This window comes from Cervus elaphus, chromosome 23 (assembly GCF_910594005.1).
Source record: "Cervus elaphus chromosome 23, mCerEla1.1, whole genome shotgun sequence".
Lineage (NCBI taxonomy): Eukaryota > Metazoa > Chordata > Mammalia > Artiodactyla > Cervidae > Cervus > Cervus elaphus.
Genome location: NC_057837.1, coordinates 23294155 through 23301829, shown reverse-complemented (window position 1 = coordinate 23301829; position 7675 = coordinate 23294155). Strand labels below are relative to the sequence as shown.

The 7675-nt window shown below is 37.6% G+C and overlaps 1 non-coding gene across 1 annotated transcript; it reads left to right on the top strand.

Annotated features, from left to right (window-relative positions):
• Window positions 1-6871: 6871 nt before the first annotated feature.
• On the top strand, window positions 6872-6945 carry TRNAN-GUU. Its single transcript has one exon. It is a non-coding gene; the product is annotated as a tRNA-Asn (tRNA).
• Window positions 6946-7675: the final 730 nt, after the last annotated feature.

Sequence of the window (7675 nt, the reverse complement as noted above, 5' to 3'; positions counted from 1 at the left end):
ATAATTCTACTTTTATGTTGAAGATAATGGGCTTTGGCAATCTCTCGTGTATTCTATGAAGCAGCTAAAAAGTCAATTATGAATTGAGACATTCAATTTCTTATCGTTAGAATGCTGAATATTAATTTAGAACCTAGTGTTCAGCTTCCAGCAAAAGCCTTCAAGTTATTAAGTTTAAAAAGTTTTTTTTTTTTTTTGTTACAACTTGTAAAATTAGACAAACAGTTTAAAAGGTCTCTAAATGTAAGGATTCTTAGAAATGAAAAATCTCTTCTTTAGGCAATAGAACCTCTTGATTTTGTATTTCTGTTATTGAAAATCTTAAAGGGGAAAAAAAAGTTTAAAAATATTTCCAAGGAAAAAATTCTATGGTAGCAAGGTGAAACTCTCATGCTGAGGAAAGAAATAATCCTCTTGGATTGACATAGACAGTTGTATTTGATTCTGTAGCTCATAAAGAAAGTTGGATTTTTTTCCCCCTGAGTAAAATAGATCACAACCTTTTTCCTGGTCTTGACAGAGGAGGGCCATGGCACAAGGTTTCTGTAGAGATCCCTTGTTGAATTGTTCATGGATCCCCTATTATCTCTGAGAGGATTTTTTATTTTTGTGATTATTTAGACAGTGCTAAATCCTTGAAAAATCTCTGCTCCCTGTGTTTTGTTGATTATGTTTAAGAACTTTGTGATGGTTAATGTTATGTGTCACCTTGCCTTGGCCAAAGGATGCCCAAATTGCTGGTAAAATGTTATTTTTGGGAGTGTCTGTGAGAGTGTTTCTAGAAGAGATTAGCATTTAAATCAATAGATTGAGCAAAGAAGATCCCCCTGGCCAGTGTGGGTGGGTATCATCCAATCCTCTGGGGGCCTGAGTAAAACAAAAGGCAGAGAAAGGACCTTTCTGTTTGAACTGGGACATCCATCTTATTCCGCCCTCAGACTCTGGTGCTCCTTTTCTTGGGCAGGATGGGGCTTACACCACTGGTTCCTCTGGTTCCCAGGCCTTTGGGCTTGAATTGGACCTCCTGCTTCTAGATGGCAGGTTGTAGTTCTTAGCTTTCATAACCTCAGGAGAAAACATTTCAGAAGAAATCTCTTTTTCTATTTGTATATATCTCCTATTGCTTCTGTTTCTCTGAAGACTAGTACAAACTTCTGTGGCAGCCAATCCAGGACAAGAGGTACCCTTATCCAAACCCTGATAAACCCCAGCAGCTCCATATGAGTCTTACTTCATGGTTTCAGAAATTCACATGCATCTGTTCACCAAGAGGTTAACAGGTGAGGAAAATTTGATTCCTCATAACCAAGTGATAAAGGATTTTATTTTTGAGCCACAAAACTCAATGATGATTCACTGAGGGCTCCATCCCACCCCCAAAACCATAGGCAATGGTTATTCCCCTTTCTGGTGGCTGTTTCTCAGGAGATGAAGTGTCTGATCAGAGTGATTTAGTGAACATAAAATTGAAACAAAGAAGGGGTAGTTAGGGGATTTTAAAATAAAAATTTAAATTATTATTTCAAGAATATTTCTGTTTAAATAAATGAGATTATTCACAATGTATGATGTTGAGGAATACTGAGGTCTGTTTCTGCCAAACTCAAGGTCATTGTCACCTATCTCTCTGGGCTTGTTCTAGCCTCATTTTTTTTTTCTTCCTATTTTACCATTGTTTCAGATTGATGTTATAGCATCCAGTTTATTAAATGTGTTAGAGGGAGCAAAAGCACCCAACCTGAATCTATTTATGAGGAAAACACCAGACAACCTGACATTTAAGGACATTTTACAACATAAGTGGCCTGTATGCTAAAATGTCCAAGTCATGGTATGTAAGAGAGAAACAGATAGATTCAGGAACTGTTACAGATTTTAAAAGACTGAAAGACAGGACAATGACATGCAAATCATGATCTTGGATTATGTTTTGCAATAAGGGACCTTACCGAAACAACTGGTGAAATCGGAATAAGATCTACAGATTAAGTCCTAATCCTCATAATGCTGTATCAATGTTAAGACTCTAATTTTGATCATGATTCTGTGGTTATGTAATAAAATTCCTTCACTTTAGGAAATACCGCAAAGTATTTAACAGCTATCACATCTGCAATTTACTGTTAAACAAATCAGAAAAAGTTAAATATTGAGAGAAAGAGAAAAAGTTACTGTGTAGTAAGATAGTAACATTTGTGACAATTGGCTAAATTCTTTGTACTATTCTTGCAACTTTTGTTTGTGTCTGAAATCATGTTAAAAAAAAACAACAACTTTAAACTAGTGGGAGATTTTTAAAGTCTCCAAATTGTTTAAAAACATGTCTAATGTACAGTTCTCAAAAACAAAACAACAGAAGAGGCAGGATAGCCTAGCGGTTAAGAAAGTAGTCTGGGGACTTCCCTGGTGGTCCAGTGGTTAAGAATCTGCCTTCCAATGCAGGGAACAAATGGCTCAGTCCTTGACTGAGGAACTAAGATCCCACATGCCCTGAGGGCAACTAAGTCCTCACTTGGCAGCCAAAAATAAATAAATATTGAAATAAATAAGCATAATTTTTTTTTTTAAGTGTCTGGAGTAACATGCCTGGATTTGAACCCTGGCTCTGTCACTGTGTGATTTTGAGTTAGTTACTTAACCCTTAAGTTTCTCTACCTGTAAAACAGGGATGATAATAATGGAAGTTACTTAACTAGGTCACTGTAAAATTTAAACAGGGAAACATTTGTAAAGGACTTGGAACAGTGCCTGAAACAAAGTCTTATATGTGTATTTGTTAAATGAATAAATCTAGAAAAGCACTTCAGCCTTAGCAGTACCAAAATCACCTTTAGGAATAGCAGTATTTTAAACTTTTAAAAAATTTTAAAGTTTTTTAGAAACAGTCGATTTGAACTTTTATTAGTCTCATCTTTGATCAATTTGGGATTACTGTTGTTTCCCTTGATAATCTCTGGTACTAAATTTTTTAGTCAGCTTCATAGTAGGAATCTGTGAACTCTACTAATATTTTACAACAGTATTGAATATAACTTTCATTTTCACTTTCAGTTGTTCAATGCATTTAGCATAACTAAGTCAAGTCCTATAGGAGGTATAAAGACATAACATTTCTGAGCTCTAGGCATGTACACAAGTTAGAAGTGGTTTAAATAGGTACAGAGATGGCTGCCAATACAATATGAGGTTTGGCCAAGGAAAAAGTGCTAGATAGTTACAAGAAGGAAAGATTATATCTAGTTGGAGGGGTCAAGAAAGGTTTCATAGGATGAGACCACTGTATGAGTTTGAAGGAGAAGTAGGCTTTAAAAGGCAAGATGACAAAGGAGGGGTATTCTAAGAACAGGCATGAACAGAAAAAAAAAAAGATACAATAACAAGGAAACAACAGGTGGTACCTTGGGCAAATTATTTAAAGTTTAAATAGATTTAGGACTTAAATGTAAAATCATTATAAGCCTTAGTTTCTTCATCCATAAAATGGGTATAACAGTAGTATCCGTTTATTGGAGCTTAAGTTCTATGTAGGGAAATAGGAACATGGAATATACTATGTTAATATTAAGCAGTGAAAATGGGGGTGGAAAAGTGGAGACAAAGTCAAAGTTTAGAGATGTTGCAAAGGTAGAATCTATGACTTTCTGAATGATCTGAGGTAAAAAATAAAAGATAAGGAACTTGGATGATACTAGGATTTCAACTGAGCTTCTAGAAGAGTGGTAGTGTCCTTTAAGGGCCACAGGGGGAAAAAATTATCTTTTACCATATCTCATAAACACTGAGCTTGCGCTTAATTTGTGATATCTCATATTTGAAAAACATCCTTTTGGTGGGATCATACTTTAAATATACAAGAGCACTTGTTATTTACAATATTCTAGGATGAATCATTTTGTAAATATTGTCAAATCTTTCAAATATGGATTTATTTGTGCTTGCTTGTGCTTTTTTTTTTAATTAAAAAATGACCTGTGATAATGTTTATACGCCTTTGGAAACTCTAATGATGTTATGGTCAATGTTTCATTGAGTGAACAGTTCATTACATACCAGCTCTTTACCAGGTACAGTCTTCTCAGTGATTCAGTTGACTTTAATTCAAGGTGTCAAAATCCATTTACAGGATAGTAGCCACAAGGAGGAAGCTATTCCCAGGGCTTTGGTCTGACTCTCTTTTACTACATTGCAGTTTTAAAATGTGACTTCACTTAGTTTTGAAAGTGGGTCTCGTAGTTTTTTACTTGCTTTTAGAGACTCCTGGTTCAGCATTCTCTTTTAACTGATTTCCTTGTGTCCCAATCCTCTCCCTGTTGAGGTGATTTCTCTAACTCCCTCGATTTCTTTTTAAATTTTAACTACCTGGATTTTTCTTTTTTAAAATTTATTTATTTTAATTGGAGGCTGATTACAATATTGTAGTGGTTTTTGCCATAGATTTTTCATTTTTAACAACTCAGTCACTGTCCTTTTGAAATACAGGAATTGAAAAGAATAAAGGTCATGCACAGTTGTGTTCATGAAAATCCTGTGGGTTTGAAACTGGAGGCATGGCTTCTGAGAGCACTGGAATCATGATACCAGGAAGGTCTATAAATCAGTGTGGGCCATCTTGCCTTGTATGTCAAGACAGGTGGATCCCATTTGCAAGATGTTCTTTTTCTCCCTTTTTTCCTCTCTGAGACGGAAATAAAATATAGAGGCCCATTAATCTACAGAGGTCAGCTTCTTTGATAGGGCACATTCTTGGAAGAGTTAAAGTTGCAGTTCATTGTATATGATATACAAAAATGGGGCAAAATGCCCAGTCCTTTGTACTTTTAGCAATTATGAAGACCTAAGTATTAATGAAGCTGTAAGAATCATTTGTTGTGGGTTATCCTGAAATTTAAGGAAAAATGATGTGTGTTTCTGAAGTTAATCCAGTGGACTTAATTTGGCTTTAAAAACTGGGCATAGATATTAAGGCCTAAAATGAGATAATCACAAAGATTTAGATGACAACACATGCACTTATTTTTGTAAATGGGCATTTTGCATAAAAGTTACATTTGATATGCATCATGGGAGTGAAATGTTCATATTCCATTTAATATATGTTCTTTTGAAGAATTTACAAATAGACAAAATGGCAAAGCTAATGAACTGTGGATATAGCAATTTATTTTCTTAAAAATATTAACAACCACAGAACTAGGCTTGAAGGCTAAATTTTAAACAACTATCCTCACGTAGAAAAAATTTTTAGCATACAATGAGCTAATTAAATAATTAGTGTATGATGAGCCAATTATTTATTTTTTCTCATCAACTGTTTTTCAGCATCTCTCTTTTTAGAAGTTAAAATGTTAGGATGTTGACTGAAGTGAGGAAAAGAAGATTGGAGCTTTAGATAATCTCATGAATAGAACTGTTCCTAATATTTCAAGCGGCAGAGTAAATATTGAATGAAAGGGTGGTGAGGTACTAGTTGCAGTCTCTTCTAACTGAACAAGCACAATCGCAAAGGAGAGAATACTCATTTTGGTATTCAGAGAAGAAAAACCAGTGTCTCATAGTTTTTGCTCACATTAACAGGTATATAAGACTTAAGTATGGAGGTAGCATCATATAATGAAAGCAGACTCATATGTTCTTTATAAGTACTTCCTGGATTTTTTTTTAATTCAAAATTTTCAAATGCATTTCTAAAAGTTTTTTTTTTTTCTTTGAGGGCAGAGTGGTACAGCTTGGTATGAATTCACAGCTGTTTGATATCTCAGTGCTTTCAAGGAACTTCACTAATAGGTTCCAAAGACAATTTAAGTTGTCTTATCAAGCCACAGGAACTCAAAATGTTGATTGGAGTAAGGCACATCACATACAACTTCTATAAATCAAGATATGAATTCTTCCTCAAGGGATTCTAGACAGCAATTTAGTGACTGTTAAAAATTTAAATATAGATCTGTCAAGTGAATAGTAGCAATTCTCTGAGGCGGGAAGGGAGGGGAAAGTGTCTAGGGTTTTGAAGATTATCTCAAAAGGCGTCAGGACATAGTCACACAAAGGGTAAGATTTTCATATAGTGTATTTACAGGGGTGTAATGTTTGCCACAGGTTGTTTCTGTGTTAGGGATTTTCAGGTGTTAGTCATAAATCATACTTTTTTTTCTTCTTTAACTTCTCTTTCCTCAAATTGGGTTGTAAATATCCTGTGAAATGTATGTTTTCAGTGGCATAGTTCAAATGTAGGTGTACAGGCTAATTTCAGGGAGACTCAGGAGTGAATTGAGCGATTAACTACAGTGTACAGAGATTAAAGAATGTTACTGTAGCTTTTTCCCAATGTCTTTTTCCAGTAACAAAATGTAAGTGAGGAGTAATTGCACTAGAGATTAGTACACAACAAATGGGAATTGCATATATGGATTTAATAATACCTGAATATAAAAATGAAGAAGGCAGATACAATTCAGATGACCTTGGGAATGCTACACAAGAAAATTATGAAGATTAGTGAGCAAAGTGCCGGATAGAGTTTGAAACAAAAGGAAAGTTTCTCAACTCATAAGATTAAAATTTTTATTTCCCTATAAAACAAGCATAATAAATAGTTAACTCCCTGAAACAAAACGTTCCAAACGGGAGGGGGGTGGGGAGTAACAGCAATATTTTAACACTCTTGCAATATGAAATTCTGTTCGATCTTGGCGTATTTAATAATTTTACAGTATGCTTAAAGGTGGAAAATAGAATTAAAGGATTAGAAATGCCAACTGGAAAAGTCGGATTTTAATGAGAGGAATCAGCAAGCGGAAAAGAAAGAAACATTCATGCGCTGCCTTTATTATTCTTCATAAAGGTTATGGCTGGAGGTGGTAACCGCATCGGAGTCTCTGTGGCGCAATCGGTTAGCGCGTTCGGCTGTTAACCGAAAGGTTGGTGGTTCGAGCCCACCCAGGGACGCCCTTCTATTTTACAAGATTGTCGCCGGCAGTTTTTGCACAAATCATGGGGTTGAGGCTTCTGGGCTACGCTGAGCTGGATTTTCAGAGCCGGTGAAGAAGCACCGCGAGTCTCACTGCGCGATCCGCGGGCAGGCGGAGGGGGCGGAATTCTTCAGCTTCCGGGCGCTCAGGGGCCCCTCCTCCAGCCCCCTGGCTCCCCGTGCGGCCAGGTGGGCGCTTCCTGCCAGCCCCGGCCGGGCGTGTGCGTCCCGCGCCTTCCAGCCCCCGCGTGCTTTCGCTTACACGCCCTTAGTTCCTAGACGCCCGCCCGCGCCCGGGCGCCCGGGCCGCTCGGCTGGTGCCCCGCCCGCCGGGCTCCGGCGCCGAGAGCGCGCGCTGAGGCGGGGCGGCCGCCGCGTCCCGGCCTCGAACCCGCCGCCCCGGCTCCCGCGCCGCCTGAGGGGCCGGCGTCCCGCTTCAGGACCCTTACCGTGTCTGAGGTTGTCTGAATGTACGTATTTAGTGTCAAGCTCAAGCTGTACATTGACTGAAGACGCTCAGGTGTTTGTTCACCAACCGCCCCGCAATGTTGAATTGTGCAGCATCTTGTCTGCTCCCTGTCAACAAATAATCCTAGAATTTCACTTAGCCTGACTAACCCTGGCGTTGGTAAACTCAGAAATGTGTCATAAATAAAGTCTTTGTGTGACACTATTGTAAGAGTATGTGTACATTTTACTTTTTCTACT